Raw genomic sequence first — 23,006 nt, 5'->3', positions numbered from 1 at the left:
TCTGCAGCATGCAAAGGAGAGCACCGTTGATCCACACAGATATTGGATTGTTATGCGTCTTATCTGGTCTTCATAACTGTCTGCTTGATTTTCATTTCTCTCCCCTCCCGGTTTGCTTAATCGCTTCTCTCTTGACCCTGAAGTTGTTGGTCTGTCCAAGCCAGCAGGCTGACTCCCAGCCGTGGGGCCTGGGGAATGAATGGATCAGCCACACAGGGCTCTTTGTTTTCCAGTCTTTGTTATTAACAGATCATCAAAAGGACGATTGGCCTTGTGCTGGGGTATGGAAAGATAGTCCTGTTGCTTAATTGTTGCCTAATTTAACTCAGTCAAGGATGTGGTTTCTTGACAAGGTGAAGTTTGGTTGAAAGGGGTGTCCGAGATGATCATGTTGTAAATCAAACAGCCATATGAGTACCTATTTACCTTTCCTTACATGAGTGTATTTTATAATAGCTATACTCTTGAAAACAGGTATTGATGTTAAAACTTTATTTATTTTTATTTATTTAAAAATTTTTTATCAGAATTTAGTTGCTTTGTAATGTTGTGTTCGTTTCTTCCGTGATATATGTATTACACAGCAAAGTGCACCAGCTCTCCATTTACATATATCCCCTCTTTTTTGGATTTCCTTCCCATTTAGTTCACCACAAACAACTGAGTAGGATTCCCTGAGCTATACAGTAGGTTCTGGTGAGTTATCTATTTTATACGTACCATCAATAGTGTACATATGTCAGTAGTGAATGTCAAAAGTGTATATATGAAGTTGAAATTTAAAAAAGGTAACTACTAGTGCAGAAGTGTTATTTAAGACTCTGGTGAAATGAAAAAGTTGTAAGTGAATAATTCTCCTTTCATTTACTTTCTATAAAAATAAGTACACCAAAAGTGAAAGTTAATCACACAGCTGTATCAGACTCTTTGTGACCCCATGGACTGTAGCCCGCCAGGCTCCTCTGTCCGTGGGATTCTCCAGGCGAGAGTACTGGAGTGGGTTGCCATTTCCTTCTCCAGGGGATCTTCCTGACCCAGGGAGCTAACCTGGGTCTCCTGCATTGCAGGCAGATTCTTTACCAACTGAGCTACGAGGGAAGCCCAGCACACCAAAGGTTGAATCATTAAAGCAAGGGCAGGCTGCACTGTGCCACGCGTCACACAGAGGCCCCCAGGCTGAGGTGTGCACACTCAACTCTGCCTGCTCACTTGGACTGCCCGTGACATGGTCCCCGCTGGGTGCCAACCTGAGGCTCCTTTCCTGCTGGCAGATTCCATTCTGCCAGTGACTCAGTATGACGTCATTCACATCGACGTTATCAAGGCGGGAAGGGCTCTAGGGCTTGTTGCTACAACTCAGGCAGGATCGACACCCGTGACCGGTAGAGTGCCTGTCAGCAGTTCTCAGCATGTAGTTCAGTATGGAGTTGTTCCCTGGAAAACGACCGTCCCTCTTGGACAAACTGACCCCCCACGGATGTGACTCCCGTGTCCGATGAGAAACCTGCATCCAACGGCTCTGACCCCTTGTCCCAGTCTGTTCCTTCTTTAGTAGCATTTTCTCAAGTGGGGCCAAGAGAGGATTTGCCTGCACTAATGGCCAATGACACTTCCATACCTGAATGTGCTTCCTCCCTGCGTAATAATAACTTTCACTTTAAAGTGTCCTTATCTTGACATCATCTCCAGAAGATCCCCTAGAGAAGGAAATGGCAACCCACTCCAGTATTCCTGCGTGGAGAATCCCAGGGACAGGGTAGCCTGGTGGGCTATATTCCATGGGGTCGCAGAGTCAGACACGACTGAAACGACTTCTTATCTTGACAGCACATTCTTATCTTGATATCACCTCAAGACAAGTCTTCAGATACTGATGGATACATCTTGAATATATTTGTGGGTGTGACATGAATTCAAAATTTTAATCAATGAACTAGATTTGGAAATAGGAGACATCTTTCGGCCATCAGAGTTATGTGTATAAACACAGAGATGGATTAAGAAGTATAATAAAAAAAAAAAAAAACCAACACCCAATACCAATGAAATGGAAATTATCTGGAGAGAAAACCAGTCTTGACTAAGGGAAATGTCTAAATTATAGACTTTTAAAATGCAATTCAGTTATTATTGTTTACATACTAATTGACATTCATTCTATGCTGGCCTGCGTTATCAGGAGTGTGTGTGTGTGTGTGTGTGTGTGCTGTGTCCTCCCTCCTTATCTAAAATGTAAGCTCCCTGTCGTTTAGTCACTAAATCATGTCTGACTCTGCAACGCCTTGGACTGTGGCCTGCCAGGCTTCTCTGTCCATGGATTTCTCAGGCAAGAAAACCACTGGAGTGGGTTTGCCATTCCTTTCCCCAGGGGATCTTCCTGACTCAGGGATCGAACCCGTGTCTCCTCCATTGCAGGCAGATTCTTTACCGCTGAGCCAGCAGGGAAGCCCTGGAAGCTCCTTAAGGGTAAGGATTTATTCAACCCCCGGGACTTCTGTGTCCATGAGCGCTGCTATTTCTGCTACTAATACTTCTGGCCCACTTACCCCAAATCAGTGATCAAAATCCTGCCAACTCACACCTCACCAGGCATCTTTTAACTTCAAGCTCCTTTCAGAGGCATTGGCACCACCGCTGTGATACTTTGGCTTTAGGGCACGTACGTTCTGAGAGAGGAACAGGAAGGGTTTTGTCTTCTCTCTCTCTTTACTCAGAAGAACCGAGCAGTAACATCTGCCAGGCTCCCGAGGGGGAGCGGAGCCAAACAGTGGTCTATGCAGTATGATAGCATGGTGTGTGCATGCAGCGTGTATGTGATGGAAAGCATGAATCCAAAGGAATTTGAAATGAACATAATGGAGTAATGAGGATGAATAGTTCCATTAAGTCTAGCTGAGGAATATCTAGTTATAGGATCTGGAAAAAAAAACCTCGATGATGATGGGAAATGAGGACAGGGTCATGGCAGGGTCTCCACTGCAACCGAGCCCGTGTATCAGCATCCTATGAGAAGGGCCAGACGGGCCCCGGCGTGAAGCTACTAGTTAATCGTTTTCATTTGCAATGTGGGGCGCTGGCAAAACGCGGGGAGGAAATGTCACACTGCGTGGATGTCTACGGGGAAAGCCACTGTCACCCAAGCACCCGCTCTCACCCCTTAAACACGCTGGCTTCTGCTTAAGCAGCCCAGAACTCACAGGGGGTGGGACCCCAAGGGGGGTCTTGTAGGTCAAATGTAAACACAACCCAGAATGGCCGCTTAAGTAGAAAGTGGGCGATGGGGAAGACTGAAGTCTTTATTGGATGAAAGGTCAGCATTCACGGGTAAGAAGAAAGAGGTGGTGTCTGGGGGTGGGGAAGTGATGGAAGAAGACATTCCAAAGCATGCTGCCTGGTCAGGCTCAGGAACGGGTTTCAATCAGCAAAGGAAGGAAGCCAGGAACTCTTGCTTTCTGAAGCCCAGGGACAGGGGCTGGGAAAGAGACCCAGGTAGGCGAGTAAGAGACGGAGTCGGCCAGGAGCATGAACTAGTCCACGGGGGTAAGGAGATTTTGCTGAGCCCTGAAAGACCCAAGGAGTTTAGGACATTCAAAACAAAAAACAACAAAAAGCTGGACTTTTGCTCACTTTTGCTTAGGGCTTCCCTGGTGGCTCAGATGGTAAAGCGGCTGCCTAGATGGTGGGAGACTTGGGTTCGATCCCTGGGTCAGGAAGATCCTCTGGAGATGGAAATGGCAACCCACTCCAGTACTCTCGCCTGGAAAATTCCATGGATGGAGGAGTCTGGCAGGCTACAGTCCATAGGGCCGCCCAGAATCGGACACGACTGAGTGACTTCACTTTCTTTCTTTTGCTCACAGCCATGCGTAATCATCTTGGTTTGCTGTGAAAGGTCTGTGGGGCTTAGCACCTTTCTTCCAGAATGACAGTGGTTTGAGGGGCAATTCTCTTTCTGATTCTACAGCTGACGCTAAGTCCATGCCAGGGCCACAGGGACTTTCTCCAGCGACCTGCAGTTTATGTAATCATGAATAACAGCTGCATGTGCTGGTTCTTCTCCCTTGGCCTCCCCACCCCCTCAGTCTCCCCCTCCCCCCTTTTCTGCCCAGCTCCAAGCCCTGGGGGGCTGAGCACGAGGGCTGCCTCCCCTCCACTGGCTGGCTTCTCAGGGGGTTCAGAGGTTGGAAGGGGAGAGAGACCTCAGTGTTTCTGCCCTGCCCCCTCCCCCTCTGCATCTCTGGCAGCTGCCCCATGTCTCGCTCCAGCCTGAGCTTTCACTGGATCCTGGTATCTCCACTGCTGCCCTTGCCCTTCCAGACTAGACTGGGAACACCTTCCCACCGCTGCCAGTCTCTGGGAGCCACGAGACCCCTGCTTTGCTCACTTAGCCCTGCCCACACCTCCAGCTGAACACCTTGACCAAACCCCAAACTGCAAACACTAACTCTGCTGGGTGGTGTTTATGTGCCAGGCTGTATTCTCAGTCCTCTGTGTGCGCTGACCCACTGCAGCCTTCCCAACTTTATTCACGAGGCCAAGACCCAGGAAGGCTAAGACGTTTTCCCAAAGGCCGCCCAGTAAGTGGCAGAGTCAAGTCCGGGCCCAGGTATCTGAACTCTAGGCTCCCAAGTACTTAACCACCGATTCATCCTACCTCTTGAGTACTTGCTTGGAGCACAGCTAAAAAAAATGAGAGCATGAGACTCAAAGACCTCTAAAAATACATGCCCCAAAGATTCATATACTAAAGCTTACTCATAGGAAAATCTCTCAGATCTCAATTCACTCTTGTTTTATGCCTAATTATGACAGGCTATCAAATTTCCCGTCACAGTGGTTCTCAGCCTTGGCCATACGAGAGAATCATCTAGGGAGTTTTAATCCATCCCTATGCCCAGGCTGTGCCCTAGCCAGAATGCTTCTACAATGCCGCAGATGGATCCCAGGCATGGATAATTTCTTAAGCTCCTAGGAGATTTCAGCATGCCACCAAAATCTGAGAGCCACTGTCCTAACCCACAGCAGCAGTTACTGGAAGGCAGGGAGGTTATGAGTGGGCAGGCCTGGTGATATAAACAAGGGGCAGCAACTGGCAGCGGTCCAAGTGGGGGATGGAGAGGAGCCATGGAGAGTTTGCGCAAGAACCAATGACAAATAAAAAATAAAGCAAGATCTGGGTTCATTTAGTGCAAACTGCTCCTAGGTCTGAAGACACTGTTTTCTTGCTATTACATTCTAATAATGGTCGGGAGTCACTTTAAAAGATAGAGTTATTATTGTCCATATACTTTGTTTAATGAAGCAAAGGGACAGTTATACCTTTCAGAAAACTTTTAACCCCAAAGATTACATCAGTGAAGTTATTCCTAAACAAAGTATCTAGAAGATATGCTTAAAATACAATATTTTGGATTGATGTGTAGATGCCAAATAAAGGAGGAACTGCTATTTGACAGCAAACGTTTATCAAAATACACTTGCTGACCTTCAGCAGAAGCTTAGCTCACCTGCTCTTGATTCATGGTCACCGTTGACATTTTTACATTTTTTGGTCCTAACGTGGTGTTTGGCCTTGGTGAAAACAGAGGATGCTGCCAGTGGCTGGTCCTCCTGGAGATGGTCGGCACAAGGAAAATGCAGGCTTCGTGTGTCTAAATGTCGGATGCGGTCTCCCAGTTGTTATTGTTGGTTGTTCCTTTTGGACTGGGGTTGGAATATTCCAACAGTCTGTTCCTGACGGCAGACCAAACAACGTTTATTCCTTTCTTATGTTTCTTGTGGCTGGTCTTCTTGTTTACATGCTTGCCTGCACAAAACTGATGTGGGATGTGGTGATGGTTTGCACGCTGCTGAGCAGCTGGCTCTGGTCCACTTGCTGCGGCCTGACGACTCGCTTCTCCCCGCTTCCCCACGCCGTCCGCCCCGAGCTCCTAAGCAGGGCCACTGACCAAGGGGAGATTCGACAATGGCCATTCCACAGGCAAAGAGGACTCTCTTCTCCTTTCACCGGACTCACCCCTGTGCCTCTACTCCCACTATTGCCTCCCTGGCACCCCCTTGCTCTCAGAGGGCCCTGGTGCTCTTTTTTTATTAGCTCACCATGAAAATACAGATCCAGCCCAGTACCCTGGGGGGACTTCGGGGTGTGGCTCCTAGAGACTGTCTTACAGGGACAGCCTTGCACAGACAGGTCCTGCTGAAGGTCTCATCCTGGGCACTGGTGACATTTGGGGCCACATCATCCTGGGGGGCGGTCCTGTGCATTGTAAGATGTTTCCCAACATCCCTGGCCTCTACCCACTAGATACCAGTGGTATCTCTTCCTCCAGGCTGTGACAGTGAAAAATGTCTCCAGATATTGCCTGGTGGGGGGTGGGGACTAACATCCCTGGTTGAGAACCACATATGTAGACCCCAAATTTCAATTTCCACTGGACGCAGGGGTCAAGGACTGCAGTCTGGACAAGTTTTGCACCAGGACTTGGCTGTGAGAGGTGCAGGCTGCTGTCCTCTATCGAAAGCCTCGTCATGGGGACGAGCAGTGACTCCTGCTGCTGATGGACCCCCCCAGCTGATGGGGAACTTTCCAGCAGCCAGAGGTGTCCCAAGGTGAAATGAGTGGCTTCCGGCTGGCTTCCAGGAAGGCCTTGGTCTTCCCTTCCAGAGTAGGCTGGTATCTTCTCTTTGCTCTTCCAGAAACATCTCTACTCTTCTCCCCCTTTCTCTGTGGCCCAGACTCTCATCTGCAGGGACTCCAGGGATGGGCTTCCTTGCCCTCTGGCTTTCAGTTGGAGGGAAGGAGCAGGTGAGGCCAGGCTGTTGATTCCTTGTGTTCCCTCATCCTGCAGGGTCACTGAGGGCTGGCTGTACCCCCTTCAGCATGCTCGGCCTCCTGGGGCCCACGGATGGTGGGGGGGGCCTCTCTGCACCAGCCCCGGCGGCTGCACCAACCTGTGGTTTTGCTCTGCCCAGCCCCTGATCGGAGCATCAAATCCTCTGAGTTCCTATGAAAGTAGGATAATCCAGGTAAATCATACATTTCTTGCTGGGACCTTGTGTAGGACACAAAGTTGTGGGGACTTTATATATGTATATATATTTAAAGTGAGGTCGCTCAGTTGTGTCCAACTCTTTGCGACCCCATGGACTGTAGCCTACCAGGCTCCTCCGTCCATGGGATTTTCCAGGCAAGTGTACTGGAGTGGGTTGCCATTTCCTTTTCCAGGGGATCTTCCCAATCCAGGGATCGAACCTGGGTCTCCCACATTGCAGGCCAACGCTTTACCGTCTGAGTCATCAGGATAATTACTTTATAATATTGTGATGGTTTCTGCTATACACCAACAGGGGCTTTATATTGAGGATACATGGATCTTCGAGGCCTCTGCTAACACCCAGATCTAGGAGGCTGTGGTAGGTACAGGTGAGTGTTTCCGTAGTTGCTTGAACACTACTTTGAGGAGAAAAACTCTTTTATCTTGGCTGAGAGATAATGCATATTTATTCATAAGTGTCTATATTTGTGTCATTGCTGTGGAGGAAAAATGGGCATATTCAGAATGCCAAGGACTAGTGTTGCAGATGGTATCAGTCGTTGTTGGATCAAGAACCGCTCCAACAAGCCCTTCTTTCTCTCACAGAATCCTGGCTGTTATCACCCTCCTTGGAGTGGCCATGGCCTTCAAGAGACCCTGGGCTGTTCCTCAGCCCCGAGGTGTGAGTACTGATTTACTTCACTCTTCCTGCTAAGGTGAGCTTAGGTGTGGGTGTGTGATGCATTCGGGATTAGTCGGAAAGGGAGTTCTTCAGAGGGGCTACTAGTAAAGTTTCCTCACTCTTAAAAAGACCCACAAGTAAAGGCTCTTCCCTTTATCCCACCTCTGGACACGGCGAGGGCTGTGATGTCCAGAGCTGCAGCAGCCTTCTTGCCACCAGGAGGAAAGTGGAGCTCAAAGATGAAGGGATCTTGGTCCTTGATGCCATCTTTGAGTCAATGAATTGACCAAACTTAGAGCTACTCTTCTTCCAGAGTTATACCATGTGTGACATGGTAAATGTTCTTGTTTAAGCTACTTCTCCGTGTCATTTCTGGTGCTTGGCCAGGAGCCCAAAGTACCCTCATATGCTGCTGTCTGGTGTGTACCTCACTTAACCCAGTAATGAACTGCAGGGATCAAAAATGCCATGCTAAGCCTCGAAGCAGCATTTGTTCACTCCCTCCTTGAGAATCTTAAACTCTGGCTTCCATGTTCGCATGCTCTCCAGGTTTTTCCTTGGCCCCACTGGCTACCCCATTTCCCTCTTTCTGGGATTCTCCTCTTCTTGTGGGGACTCTTTTATTTTCTGGCGATAGTCACCACCTGGGTGCCCTCAGTCAGGGCCCTAAATCTCATCACCAGGCAGGCACTGAGGGCTCCACAAGTGAATCTCCTGCCCTGACTGCCCCCCTGTCGGTCATTCCTGCGTATGCAACTGCCTGCTCGACCTGCCCCTTGGCTAGCTGATAGACCACCCCAACTTCACACGTCCCAAATGAATCCCTGGGGTGCCCCCCCCTGCAAACTTCTCCGGGCTTCTACATCTCAGTCAATAGCATCCTTTTTTCGCACAGGCCAAAATATCAGAGTCTTCCTTTCCTCCTTTCTTATCCCACAACATGGAACCCATGCGTGCTCAGTAGCTCAGTTTTGTCCCTTTGCGACCCCAGGGACTGTAGCCCGCCAGACTCCTCGGTCCATGGGATTTCCCAGGCATGAATACTGGAGTGGGCTGCCATTTCCTCCTCTAGGGATGCTCCTGACCTAGGGATCAAACCCGCATCTCCTTCATTGGCAGGCCGATTCTTCACCACTGAGCCACCTAGGAAGCCCACGGAACCCACACCCTACATCTACTTGCTTGGCAGATATTCCATTTACTTCTTATCTCTTTCCCACTGCTAGTCTGAGCCACGGACCTCTCTGTCCTGCACCACAGCAACAGCTCCTGGTTCTTCCTGCTTCTCTGGCCACCCTACCACCAGCCCTCGGCACATGAGCCTCAGGGATTTCTTCTAGAATAAGTCAGATCTTGTTATTTCCCTGCTCAAACCCCCCATGGTTTCCCATCTCACTTAGAGTACACTCAAAAGTCACTGTGCTGGCCTACAGGGCCCCACTGGGTTTGGTCTCTAGAAGCCTCTCCAGTGATCTCTTTACTGCAACCATATGGGCCTCATGTATTTTCCTTGAACATGTTTTATTTTCCTCAAGCACAAGTCTACCTTATGACCTTTGCACTGACCACTCCCCATGTCTGGAATGTTCTACCAACAAGCCTCATGTCATATCATTATTTATTTTTTTTATTGAAGCAGAGTTGATTTACAATATTATATTGGTTTCAGGTGTACAACATAGTGATTCAACAATTTTTATAGATTATACTCATATACAAAATATGGGCTGTCTTCCCTGTGCTGTACAAGATATCCTTTTAGCTTATTTGTTTTATCCTTTAGCTTCTTTATATTTATTTATTTTTTAGAAGTTTGTGCCTCTGAGTCCCCTGCTCCTATCTCGCCTCTCTCCACTTCCCTCTGCCATTTGTAATCACCAGTGCATGCTCTATAACAAACACTTTTCACTTTCTTCAGGTCCCCACTGAACTGCCAGCCATCTCAGAGAGAACTTCCTTTAATCCTCTACCAAACTAGCATTTCTTTTCATTCTCCGTCTCTTTACCCTGCTTTATTTTTTATCCTTATAAAGCCCCACTCCTTGATAATCGATTACATATGTGTTTATTTGCTTATTATCTGTCTCTCTGACTTGAATATAAGCTCTGTGGGACCAGGGATTTTGTTTTGTTTGCTGCTGCGTTGTCTGCACTTTAAACAATACCTGGCCATGTACGATTTCCTGAATGAATGAATGACTCAGATCCAGTATTCCTTTGTTGTATATCGGGGAGATTACATGGGATCTCAGGTTACAGAGAGGGAAGAAGGGCAGCTGGGATTCGGACCCAAACCTGTACTCTTTTGGTCCAGGGCTCTTTCTATTACCTACCTGCATAAGTTAATGATTATTTTCCTTCAAAGGTAATTTGTGATTTTATAGGGAGCAAAGTCACCTAGCACAGAAATGGGTTTCCAATTGGGCAGTTTGCGTCAACAAGCCAGGAGGGAGACGTGTGTGTGTGTGTGCGTGTGTGTGTGTGTGCGTGCGTGCGTGCTGGGTGACAAGGGGTGAAAAGAGTCTTCCTGGACTTAGATATCATATCACACCACAAAACCAATCTAGCACGTAGCCTGGACTGTTGTTTACCCTGTAGCAAGTAGAGGCCTTTTAATGAAGGAGTCAGCTTTCTAAGGACTTTAAAGGCGATGAGAGAAAATGAAATGCAACATCCAAATTGCAGGATGGGGAGTCTGCGTTCAGGATTCGGGTCGGGTCTTTAAAGACCAAACCTCCTTCCAGAAAATTCAGTTCAGTCTGAGACATTCAAATCATATGAGAAACATACCCGAAGGTGTTAACCAAGTAGCCTAGTTTAAGTTGGATCAGCTAATAATAAAATCCACCCTCTATTGAGTGCTTACTATGTTCCAGATGCTGTTTATTTATGATAAAATCAACATCCATTGTCAACATTTATTTGTGGCTTATTACGTGACGAGATCACATAGTTTTAAGTGTTTAACAAGTTCACTTGACCCTCGTGAGAACACTTATAAGGAAGGAGCTAGTATTTTCTGCATTTTGCTAATTAGAAAACTGAATTCTAGAGGACCACTCAGCTGTAAGTGGTCAAACTGGGATTTGAACACAGGCAGTTCGACCTCCAGGCTGTGCTATATTAAACGGCATAGTTGTGCTCTCTCATTTAATGATCACAACTCTAGGAAATAGATACTATCATCTCCTCTTTATAGTTCCTGTCTTGAATTGCTGTAAAATGATACAGGGGCTTAAGCCTCTAGTGAGTGCCTTTAAGAGATTAGTCTTGAAGAAATTGGTCAAGACTAACTCCCTTACGGTTTGTGATTGAGAAATCACAATACAGTTCTCTAAACACTGAAAACTATAAAACACTGCTGAGAAAATTAAAGAAGACCTAAAGAAGAGGAGACATATAATGTGTTCATGGATCAAAACATTCAATAGTGGTAAGATGTCAATTCTCCTTAAATTGATTTATACATTCAGCATCATATCAATCAAAAGAGCAGTGTTTTTTTTTTTTTTTTAGAAATTGAAAAACTGATTGTAAACTTCATACAGAAGTACAAAGTACCTAGAACAGCAAAAATAAAATAAAACAAACAGTAGTTTAAAAATGAAAAAATGATAAAAGAGGAGCAAAGTTGAAGAACTAATGCTACTTGACTATAAAACTTATAAGCTACACTAATCAAGACAGTGGGTTTTGGCTTAAAGGTAGACAAATAGATTAATGGAACAAAGTCGTATATAGACAACTGATTTTTGATAAAAGTGCAAAAAAAAATTGAATGGGAAAACACAGTCTTTCCAACAAATGGTACTGGTACAACTGGATAGCCACATAAAATAATGAACTTCAATCTGTAACTTCTATCATATAAATATTAACTCCAAATGGATCAGAGAAAAATGTAAAACCAAAAACATAAACTTCTGGAAGGTAGTGTAAGATAAACTGCTTGTGATCTTGGGCTAGGTAAAGATTTCTTAGATATCACACCAAAAGCATAATCCATAAGAGAACAAATTAATAAATATGATTTCATCAAAATTTTAAAAGTCTGCTCTTCCAAAGACAATGTTAACAGAACGAAAAGACAAGTCAGAGCCTGGAAGAAAATGTTCATTCAAGAAAATAATCATATCCAGAATTGATAAGAAACTCTCAAAACTCGATAATAAGAAAACCTTAAAAATTGACAAACTATATGAATGGACATTTTATTGAAGAAGACTTATAGATGATAAGTAAACACATGAACAGATGTTCAGCATTATTAGTTATTAGGGAAATGCTAAGTAAAACCATGATAAAATACCACTACAACTGTCTGAATGGCTAAAATTAAAAGCAGAGTACATCATAAGAAACACTGGGTTGGATGAATTACAAGCTGGAATCAAGATTGCCGGGAGAAATATCAATAACCCCAGATATGCAAACGACACCACCCTTATGGCAGAAAGTGAAGAAGAACTAAAGAGCCTCTTGATGAAAGTGGAAGAGGAGAGTGAAAAAGTTGGCTCAAAGCTCAACATTAAGAAAACTAAGATAATGGCATTTGGTCCCATCACTTCATGGCAAATACATGGGGAAACAGTGCAAACAATGGCAGACTTTATTTCCTGGGGCTCCAAAACCACTGCAGATGGTGACTGTAGCCATGAAATTTAAAAGACACTCCTTGGAAGAAAAGTTATGACCAACCTAGACAGCATATTAAAAAGCAGAGACATTACTTTGCCAACAAAGGTCCATTGGTTTTTGGAAAACTGTCAAGGCTATGGTTTTTCCAGTAGTCATGTATGGATGTGAGAGTTGGAATATTTGAGCACCAAAGAATTGATGCTTTTGAACTGTGGTGTTAAAGAAGTCTTTTGAGAGTCCCTTGGACTGCAAGGAGATCCAAACAGTCCATCCTAAAGGAGATCAGTCCTTTGTATTCGTTGGAAGGACTAATGTTGAAGCTGAAACTCGAATACTTTGGCCACCTGATGCAAAGAGCTGACTCATTTGAAAAGACCCTGAGGCTGGGAAAGATTGAAGGTGGGAGGAGAAGGGGATGACAGAGGATGAGATGGTTGGATGGCATCACTGACTCAAGGGACATGAGTTTGGGTGGACTCCAGGAGTTGATGATGGACAGGGAGGCCTGGCGTGCTGCAGTCCATGGGGTCGCAAATAGTCAGACACGACTGAGAGACTGAACTGAACTGAAAATTAAAAGAAAAATCTGACCATACCAAGTGTCAGCAAGCATATGGAGGAAATGGAATTCTCATATACTGTTGATGGGAATGTAAAATGGTACAACCACTTTGGAACCCAGTTTGTCAGTTTCTTAGAAAGCTAGGCATTAGACCTATCATATGACCTATTCATTCATTTCTAGGTATTTATTTAACCAAAAGAAAAGAGAACGTCTATCCATGCAAAGACTTTTAATTTTTCTCAGTAGAAGGAGTCAGAAAGAGGGTATGTAGTATAGGCTTCATTTATTGATATATTAATTTCTGGGAATTGCAAATGCAATGGCAGAAAGGAGATCAATGGTTTCCTGGGACAGGTGTAGAAAGGCGCAGAAGGTGGGATTTTAAAGGAACAAGAGAAAATTGGGGAGCAAGTGATGGATATGTTCATTATCTTGGTCATAGTAATGGTTTTACAGGTGTACATGTATGTCAACACTATCAAAATTTATGTGCAGTTTATTGTATTCCACTTCAATAAAGCTGCTTAAAAAAACCCAAGTAGTTAAGTCTGTGGACATAGGTTTGTATGTGTGTGACAAGCTGGCAGGAAGTCACAGAGTATACAAACCCTCTCCCTAGACACACAAGGAGGCAGGCAGATAGACACAAACATGTAGACATATAAGTACACCTAGAGACTAGAAACAATAGCCTCAAGCTTTCAGGCTGTATTCTTTATCCCCTCTGTCTCTGCCCTTTATTGTTGTTCAGTCACTCAGTTGTGTCTGACTCTTTGTGACCCCATGGACTGCAGCACGCCAGGCTTCCCTGTCCTTCACTATCCCCCAGAGTTTGTTCAAACTCATGTCCATTGAATCGGTGAGGCCATCCGACCACCTCATCCTCTGTCGCCCCCTTCTCCTGCTTTCAACGTTTTTCCCAGCATCAGGGTCTTTTCCAACGAGTCGGCTCTTCGCATCAGGTGACCAAAGTCTTGGAGCTTCAGCTACAGCATTAGTCCTTCCAATGAGCATTCAGAGTTGACTGTCCTTTATGTACTGTCCTATAAACTCCTGAGGTCTGTAGTAGAGCCTTCTGAGTTTATTTTCACTTAAAAAGGATTGTGTGAACACTGAAGCCTTCAGTGTACAAGATTCCAAAGTTGTGGGATGGAGGATGGAGAACGACCTACCTGTACAGCAGAAGGGAGAAGGGACAGGGCTAAGATGCTAACCCATCACCTGGCAGGTGAGAGGTGCCACTTAACCTTTCAGCTTCTGGAAGCTCAATTTTATAATGAGCTGTCACTGTATTTACCACCTAACAATTACTGCAATTGAATAAGGTGTGAAGAAAACCTGGAAAACATTACTTGTCAATGACCGTGGTATCTTTGATGACACTGTCTATAGTAGGGTCCAGATGTAATTGAAAATCAGCCCACAGCCTGTTAAAATGCTTTTGTTTCTTTATGTCCCTTCATTCTATGTACTGCTTCTGGCTTATAACACGGTAATTGTTTTGTCAGATCACAAAAGGCAGTCATATTATTAAAACATCTTGATCTTGACTTTATATATATGATTCAGTCAAAACTGTATAAGGCTGGTCAGCTGCAGTTTGAGAAGAGTATAGAACGAGCCTGAGCTGTTGCTGAGTAATATTACTTCCTGCCCAGGTGCACCCCATAAAGCGATGTTTACCTCGAAGTATATACCACGGTCTAAGGTCTGTTAGCTTCATAAAACTGACTTTGTTGGCATGCTCAAGGTGGAGCCGGCTCACAGCATCAGATATAGTTAGAGTAGTTTAAAGTAAATACAACTGGCAAGTAGACCAGAAAGGTGTGAGACAGCTCTGCCAGGAGGCTTGGTGCATGAGGAGCCAAATTATGACAAGGTTGCATGGTGTTCAAAGTCATAAATGTTACTGACAATGGTTTGAGGCACTTTTGCCCACAGTAGGGACGGTCTCATCAAGAGGGCCATAGTGCCATGTCCAACACTGCCTAGAACGTGTCTTCCCTAGATGGTTTCACGTTAATGGGCTCTGCCATCCAGAGGGCTTCTGTGACCCTCTGACTCTTTTAACTGCTTCCTAGGCTACCCAGCTCCTGTTTACACAGCCTTCATCCAAACAACCACTCAGTTTTCTACCCATGAACTTAAAATCAAGTATACACCCTCCTTGTTACTGTATCCCTAGATCTGTGGAGCTGAAGTCTGTGACGCTCCCATATACTTCTATTCGGCTTACTTTCACAGTGGGCTACTTATATCCATTCTGCTTTTGCCATTTTGTATGCATTTGATCTATGCGTTTCACTCTGAAAGCAACCTTATTCCCAACTTCTCTAAAGACTCTTAACCAGCCAGCCTCCATCTCTCCTACTTCCCATATTGATCCTTGTTTTGAGTTCAAGCTTTGCCATAGATTAACTTGAGTTCAATGAATCCATTCATCTTGCTGTCTTAATAAGATGTCACTATATTTCCCCAACTTGAAAGAAAAAAATTTGTTTGAAGAAGGGGAGGGATTTTCCTGGTGGTTAAGTCTCCGAGCTCTCTGTTCCCACTGTAGGGGGTGAGGGTTTGATCCCTGGTCAGGGAACTAAGATCTCCTATGCCTGTGCGGTACAGCTAAAAAAAGAAAAGAAGAAAGAAGGGGCGCAGTGAGCATGGAAAGAAGAGAATGAGGTAGCAAGACTGCAGAATAAAGGCACATGTAATTAAATTCTGTACTATTTTCAATATCTGATCTGCAAACATGAAAATGTGATTGTCCTTTGGCTAAAAATATAATTTGGCACTGCTATATATCTAATTCTATTATTATGTTGCTTGATTTTATGTGACAATGTTTAGATTAGATCAGCACCTTAATTTCTAGCCAAGCGGCAGTTATTATTTTTATTTCTTTTTCCTTGTTGTTATGGTGGTAGAGGGGAGACTTCAGAATATTAACTAGCTTGACAAAGATTCTTAAACCTAAGAGAACTAATGTGTAGCCTTTATTCAACATCATATCTCCAGATGAGAAAGTTAAAATTCAGGCAAAAAAATCCAGATATAGAACCTTCATGATGATCAAGTCAGAATTTAAAAAAATAGATACATAACTGAATGTTCAGTGGACATTGATGGAGATAGTCAGAGATGTGGCCAAGGTTTCTCCAGGCAACTTTCAGAACCTGGCAAGGAGACCAGCCTTCCCTGGCCCACTTCCTCAGTCTTTATCAGGTATTTTTGGGAAACCTTTGTTTTTTTCTCACATTTGATTTCAACTGTGAGGAGGACGTCCAGACGTCTTGTTCGCAGGAAGTGTGATGGTTGGGAATGGGGCTGACTCTCTAGATAAACTCTGTCTCCACCGTTTAAGCTCTCTTGGTAGAATCGAGCACAAAACGTAAGCCCTAATAGGTGACTTTGGCCTCTGAATAAAGCATTACAGGGTATTCTGTTTCTATTTTTCTTGACTTTCCGCAAAGTAATTTCATGTCCCTTGGGAGCCAAGAGGCATTTCCTGTAATTAGGGTTTGCTATTGGCACTTGCCCCCGAAACACTCATCTGTCCAGCTCCCAGGCTGAGAACTATGCGGAATTGTGGGTTCAGAGCAGGAGTGGTCACAGTCCTTCTTGCCCTGGAGTCCTGGATAGAAAGTTCTAGAAACAATACTCCAACTGTGTCTTGAGATTTTTATGAGCCCTTTTATACACTAATTGGAAGCAACAGGAATGGGCAGGAGCCTCTTGGCCAGACTGAACTGAACTGCTGCTGATCAGCTGTGTGATGAGCTGTGTGTAACTTATGCTCTTTGGGTCTCTGTTGCCTTAACTGAAAACAAACAAAAAAACAAGTAACAAAAAACTTGAAGGGGTGGAAAGCAAGGGCCATTTGCGGACTCTCTGAGGCTAACACTGTTATCATCTTCGCCATTCTTAGTTCTCAGCCAGTAGCCTGCTGGTGCAAGTGATATACTCCACGTTCCTGGCCTGCTCCCTAGAAGGTCCCCCACCCTCTCTCTCTTCTTAGCCATACTGCTGGAAGGGAAGGACTCTGGGATGGTGCGGCCACATGATGGAAAGCCCAGATTCCTGAGGACAGCTGCCCAAGAGAGCCGTGGACTCTCACAGGAGTGAGGACTGAACTGTACTATGCTAACCTCCAAGATTACAGGATCTACTTGTTATTGCAGCTCACGGCTGGACTATGCTGACTAGCATGTTCTTCCAGCTCTAAAAATGCTGCATCTTATAAACAGCAGTCATGTATGGATGTGAGAGTTGGACCATAAAGAAGCCTGAGCACTGAAGAATTGATGCTTTTGAACTGTGGTGTTGGAGAAGACTCTTGAGAGTTCCTCGGACTGCAAGGAGATCCAACCAGTCTATCCTAAAGGAAATCAGTCCTGAATATTCACTGGAAAGACTGATGCTGATGCTGAAGCTGAAGCTCAAATACTTTGGCCACCTGATGTGAACAACTGACTCATTGGAAAAGACCCTGATGCTGGAAGGCAGGAGGAGAAGGGGATGACAGAGGATGAGATGGTTAGATGGCATCACCAACTCGATGGACATGAATTTCAGCAGGCTCTGGGAGTTGGTGATGGACAAGGAAGCCTGGTGTGTTGCAGTCCATGGGTTCGCAAAGAGTCGGACACAACAGAGCAACAGAACTGAACTGAATAAATGGCAAGTACAGACCACAGACAGAAAGAGATTTGAACAGAGGAAGGAAGCAAGCTGGATGTAAGTCTGCTGTTTACTTGGATGTCTTTCTCAAAGATGCTTCTCTCAAAGAGATGGTGAAAAGTCAGAGGGGTCTGTGGGTAATACTTACAGGGCTGCATATATGTGATTCTTTATGGTGTAATTGTGACTCTGTGAGTGTTACAGGGCCCTGGTCAAACCTGGAGAAATACTTTTAAAAAGAGAATATAGGACAATTGTGGGAAAATTATAACAGAAACCTCCATCAATAAGAGAGCTCAGCATAGGCCTAAGGATGAAAAGCTTGCTGGTTGCCGCACTCGTGGTGTTTGTGGGGAGATGGTGAGTATAGAGTCACCTCTGACTTCTCAGTGGTTGTGATGGTTTTGTTGTGCTGCTTCTAGAATTTTTTTTTTTTTTTGGTCATGTGGAAAGTGATTAGGTCTAGGTGGCTACTGATCATTTCGGGGGGAAGAGCTGCTCTTTCCATGTTTTTAGTTTAATCCTTTTCCAGAACAGATTCCCACAGGAAAGTGTTTTCATCCTGACTTAATTTTACTGAGTGAAAGTACCATTTTCAACAAACCCCCAAAGCTTCATACTTTAGCATAAATGAGGCCTCTCCGTGGGGAAAGAAAGCCAGAAGACGCTGGGAAAGCACGTGGCTCCATGTCAAATCAAGGGGAACGACAGAGAGGGAAGAGAAAGCTGGTCCAAGCTCAGGGGTCACTTTCTGGACCTAGGTCAGATGTCTCTTTGACAGTGTCACTTCGTCGGGGCTTTGTGATCCACAATCGAACACAGTCAGCTCTCATTGTTCCCACCCAGGGGAGCTCAACCTGACTTGATTTAGATGAGGAAGTTCAACCTCTGTCCAGATATATTTCTTTGCAGGTACAGCAACTCTTACCCATGCGGGACACTTCATGCTGGAATACGCTTCCCATTTTCCAGACAAGCTCAGGGGGATCTGCATCCCCGAATACAATCTCTGTCTGCACTAAATTGCCCCGCAGTAGTGATTTATACCTCAATAAATCTACATATTGAAATGGAGAGTTGGTTTGATTGTACATTGACATAATTTATGCATGTTTTAGTTTTGGAATAGACTTGGTATTTATGCAAGGGGGGTGAGGTCTTTGTGATGGGAGGTGTATTTCCACAGTGACAGAGCTGGTGACAGTGAAGGACAGCAGAAAGATGTCCCTAGACATCTTTAGATCACCCCAGAATCTGAGACACGTCCTCCTTCAAGTTAGGAGATCAATTGTCTCTTTTCCATTTGCTGAAAGAGGGGGAAGGCAGCTAATTCTTTTCGGAGGGCTTCTTTGCGGGAAACATAGCGCTAGATGCTCTAAGTACATGTTTTTAATTTAAATCTTTCAACAGTCTAACGTGAGTTGGCATTATTCTCCTCACTTTGCAGAGGAGAAATAGGAGGTGGAGAGGGGGTAAGAAATGTTAGTAAAGAGTGGGGTAGAGATTTGAATCCTATCTTTTTGGCTCCAGAGAGAGCATCTCTGAGCTACTCATCTATTAGATGAGTAATAGATGAAATAGATGGAAATACCATCTATTTCCCCACTGAACTACTCCATCACCATCCTGCTGGGCTTTCTCTATGTGTGCAGAATTGGGTTCCATGTTTCAGGGTTCAGAGTTAGTCACCTTTTAGCCTCCTGAAAGCCGTGATGAGAAACTTCTTAAGAAGATGACGGTGAATCCTTCCATCCACTTAGGGGGCATCCATTCACGTGTGTCGCTGAGGACACTGCAGAGCGCTGACCGGGGGCCCCGCTTGAGACCGAGCCATCACCCTGTCAGCGCCTGGAGACTCGGCCGCTGGCAGCTCCCAATCGAGTCCCCCTGAGGTCGTCCTCCATTGAAGACAACGGAGGGTCTCAGGCGGGTCTCAGGGAGGTCATGCCTCCTCTCTGGGGCAGTCCGCTCCCTGAGGCTGGTCTACCCATTGGCTTCAGGTTTGGACACTCGGAAGGGCCACCGCAGAGGGTCTGTGCGCTTAATCGGGGCCTTTACTGTGACTGCGCTGCGGTCCAGCTCTCTCTCCGCCTAAATCCTGCTGCCTTCACTGCTCGTACATATTCCCGAGATGGCTCCCCAGCACCCCCTGCACGCCATTCTCCATCTTTCCAGAGTTTGCTCCCCTGGGAGCTCGACCCAGAGGCTGTTAAACCAAATTTTCCCTGTGGATACATGGTGCTTGTGTTTAGTCAGGGTTATGGGCTCCAAATTCATATGTTGAGGTCCCAGCTCCCTACGTCTCAGAATGCGCCTTGGCCTGGAGATAAGGTCTTTGAAGAGGTGATGAAGGGTCAATGAGGTCATCAGAGTGGATGCTACTCCAGTCGGACTGGTGTCCTTGTAAGAAGAGATGAGAACACAGGCACGCAGAGAGAGGAGACCACGTAGGACTCAGGGAAAAGATGGCCACCTACAAGCCAAGGAGAGAGGCCTCAGGAGAAACCAAACCTGCTGACGGCTTGAACTTGGACTTCCTGCCTCCAGAACCACGAGAACATACGTTTCTGAGAAGTCACCCGGGCTGGAGGACTGCAGCCCCTGCAGACTAATAAAGGCAGATTTCGAGGTACTTCATTTCTTTCCCCCTTCTTTCATCTTTACTCTCAAGGAACAACTCAGAAATCTGAACAACTTAAATTGTCTTTTTAGATGGGAGGAGGTAAGGTAATAATCCCCAGTAGACAGCTTTCATATTCTCTAAAATATGTCAAAATAATCATATTTTTAAAGAGGTGAAAAAAGAGTATGTGAACTACCCCCACTTCAACGTATTTTCCTTTTTAGGACATTTATCACAAGCCTATAAATCCACCGTCCGACAACTAGTTTGGACCCGGAGTGAACTTATATTTAATGGGAAAAAAGGACACCATTTTCAAGTTCTGTCAGTCAACGCTTTTCTGGCCTTTGTGAAGCAAAGATTCAGTCTGGCTTTCTTCTTTAGAGAAACCCTAACAAACCATGTCCAACTGCCAGCTTCCTGCCTTCACACAAAGGGGAAGAGTCAGGGACGCCAGAGAAAAAGCTTTGCAGTTTAAAGGATTTTTTCTTTCAGTTTTTTTTCCGAGCCAGCCTTTGACTCTCCCCCAGCAGTGTGTTGGGGAATGTTTAACTCCCAGCTTACTAAACATAGAACAACATGAAGCAATTTGCCGGTTTCTGTGCCGTAAATACCCCACCGTGGCTGAGATCAAGAGACTAGGGAAGGGTGTCAAGTGGGTCTGGGGGCTTGACCAGCTGCCCCCCCCACACACACTGACTCCAGCTGGATGCAGAAGAAGGCTGCTCGCTGGCCTCTGCGGCCCTCAGCTGGCCCTCCAGGCGGGAGCTGCGTTCTCCACTTTCTTTTTTTTTTTTTTTTTTTAGTAAATATATATTGATTTATTTGAAAACGCCGGGTCTTCGTTGCAGCAGGCAGGATCTGGTTCCCTGACCGGGGGTAGAACCCGGGCCCCCTGCACTGGGAGCAGAGTCTTAGCCACCAGCCCCCCAGGGAAGCCCCTCCTCTTTCTCCTCACGCTGATATTTGCAGGGCTGCTTCAGGGCCTGCCGGTGTTTGCTGAGCTCTTTGGGAAGTGCTTCCTTTTAAGAGTGTTTATGGATTTCGCACAGGTCTCCCCAAACAACCTGTTTTGGGCCACAGGCTCATGGGGTCTTCACTGTCGCTCTTGGAGCCAGAAAAACCGCAGCCTGAGGGGTCTCAGGAGATCAGCTACGGCAGCGTAAGCCTGACTCCCAAAGGTCTGTCGTCTCTCCAGCTTTTCTTAGGCTCTGCTCCTCCCGTCTTCCCCCTCCAGTGGTTTAGTTTAGCTGCATAGACTTTATTCCGTCTGTGCTGCAGGACCCCACGTCTTACTGGTTGGTGGGTGTGCTCAGTAGCTCAGTCCTGTCCAACCCTCTGCCACCCTGCGGACCGGAGCCCGCCAGGCTCCTCTACCCACGGGGACTCTCCAGGCAAGAAGACTGGAGTGGGTTGCCATTTCCTACTCCAGGCGATCTCCCAGCTCAGGGATCGAAGCCGTGTCTCTTGCGTTTCCTACGTTGGCAGGTGGGTTCTTTACCACTAGCGCCACCGGGGAAGCGGCCCCCACACTCTTGCCAGGTCTGACTGGAGGGCTTGCCAAACGCAATTCTAAGCACTTTACACACGTGGTCGTCAAGAGAACCCCTTGAGGCAGATTCTATTCTCACCCCCATTTTATAGATGAATAAACTGAGGCAAACAGAGGTTAAATAGCTTGTTCAAAGTCCTACTACTCATCAATGGCAGGGCTGGGATTCAAATCGGGCAGTCTGACTTCACGGCCGTGTGTTTAGCCAGCACACTGTCTCCCCTTCTCCCCGAAGAGCAGCAGGAATATATCCTTAGGAGGCCCTGACAACCAGGAATAAACGCTCCTTTTTAATAGGTGACACTGAGAATTGCCAAATATTTACACCCTATGTAGTCTACTGTCATGTAAGTGTGTGTGTCTGTATGGAATATTTTAAATAAATTTCAAAGATGAGAAAAAAAATCACTCCCAAGTGATGAAATTAATGATCTCAAAGGACCTGTGGACTCTGAATGGAGATAGTTCTAAAGCAAATTGAGGATTCCAGGTGGTCGGAGTGTCTGGTTTTCAAGTTGAGGGTACCAAGAATTGAGGAGCAACCTGCATTTGAAATACCCCAGAGCTAATGCTCACTGCAGGGACTGAAATGAAATGAAATACACCTTGCTTTAGAGAGGACGGTCTCCCCTTCTTCCCTCCTCCTTTTCTTCCTCCTTTTCTTTCTTTTTTTCTCTCTTTCTTGCCTCTTTCCTCCCTCTGCTTTTGTCTCACTTTAGGAAAACTGGCTGAGTAGGTAGAAAAAAATGAGAGGAGGTGATTTTTATTTCACTCTTCATTAAGAAATTAATTCACATTGAATGACTTGAGGAATCACAAATGTAATTTGCTCCAGTTTAAATTCATACTTGGGTGGAGGCCTCCAAGTGTCCAATTCTGTCACAGATTTTTGTCATAGAACCTTTGGACTAGGGGAGACTTTTAATAGGCTTTTAGCTTTCAAACAGTGCAGTGATATGACAACCTAGCTGGTTGAATAAAAGAAATCCTTTTACTACTTAAAATATTTTAAGAATGTATTTGTCATTTTGCTTCACCAACAGCCCTTTACCTGTATACAGACTCCCACCGCTGCCTGGAGATTTCTTATTTGTGGTGATGATGATTAGTTCTCATGTGACAGAGACAACAGATTACTGATCCCAACCCATAAAGGAATTAACTTTTTTTCCATTGAGAACAAGTTACTCTATGAACACATTCTCATTTCATCCTCTCAAGACAGTCCTCCTATCACC

General features: G+C 45.5%; 1 protein-coding gene across 1 annotated transcript in view; it reads right to left on the bottom strand.

Annotated features, from left to right (window-relative positions):
- Nucleotides 1-23,006, bottom strand: part of NEDD9 (neural precursor cell expressed, developmentally down-regulated 9) — a 187,641-nt gene that overhangs the window by 96,736 nt on the left and 67,899 nt on the right. The window lies entirely within an intron of this gene.

This window comes from Dama dama, chromosome 7 (genome assembly GCF_033118175.1).
Source record: "Dama dama isolate Ldn47 chromosome 7, ASM3311817v1, whole genome shotgun sequence".
In the NCBI taxonomy this organism is placed as follows: Eukaryota; Metazoa; Chordata; class Mammalia; order Artiodactyla; family Cervidae; genus Dama; species Dama dama.
The sequence above is the reverse complement of the archived record's forward strand: the minus strand, read 5'-3'. Positions and strand labels throughout refer to the sequence as shown.